We start from the raw sequence: 924 nt of genomic DNA, 5'->3' as shown, positions 1-924 counted from the left end.
GGAGGGTCCTCAAAATCTAAAACCAGAACTAACACATGACCCAGCAATCCCACGCCTGGTTGTGTATCTAAAAAAAAAAAAAGAACCCACTAATTTGGATGGTCTCCGTCAGGTACTTGATGCTTTTCTGAGTCTAAGGGTTTCCACTGCTCATCGCCCCTTCCCCTCCAGCCTCGTCTACTCTCTCCCAGTGACCCCACTCCAGTCCAACCTCCCTGTTTATTACGAAGGCACCTGTGACTGGCGCAGTCAGTGTGACATGAAGAGATAGTCCTTCCCAGCCACCAGATAATCAGGAGTTTTGGCCAGACCTTTGAGCACACACTGAGACAGTGAGGAGTCAGACAAAAAGCACAGACTGTGGCGCTGAGATGGATTACTAAGGAACTTAGTGATGGGGCCAGTGACCCTCCAGGACAATATTCTGCAGGTCCAGTTGGGGATGATACATTTCATGGGCAAATCACAATTACGGAAAAGAATGGCAACCCATACACATCAAGGCAGTTTATTCTCTGTGACAGTTCATTTCCCTAAAGACTATCCGTTCATACTACCTAGGTTGCATTTGCAACAGAATTTATCATCCACAGATGAAAACTAATGGCAACACTTGGTTCGCTACTCTAGGATCACTGTGGTCTCTTGCTTTCATGATTTCTAAAGTTCTGGTATCCATTTGTTCATTGCTATGTGATCCGAACCCAGATGATAGCCTCCCCAGTGCCAGACGTTGCATAGACCTATAAAACAGAAATAAGTACAAAAGAATTTTTCAGGAATGTACTCAGAAGTATGCCATGTGATGCTACCTTAAAGTCAGAATAACCTGCATTAAAGCTTGAATAAACTTCCAGTTCAGTTAAGTCGCTCAGGTGACTCTTTGCGACCCCATGAAGTGCAGCATGCCAGGCCTCCCTGTCC

The sequence above is a fragment of the Bison bison genome, unplaced genomic scaffold (assembly GCF_000754665.1).
Source record: "Bison bison bison isolate TAMUID 2011002044 unplaced genomic scaffold, Bison_UMD1.0 scf7180017863423, whole genome shotgun sequence".
Lineage (NCBI taxonomy): Eukaryota > Metazoa > Chordata > Mammalia > Artiodactyla > Bovidae > Bison > Bison bison.
The sequence above is the reverse complement of the archived record's forward strand: the minus strand, read 5'-3'. Positions refer to the sequence as shown.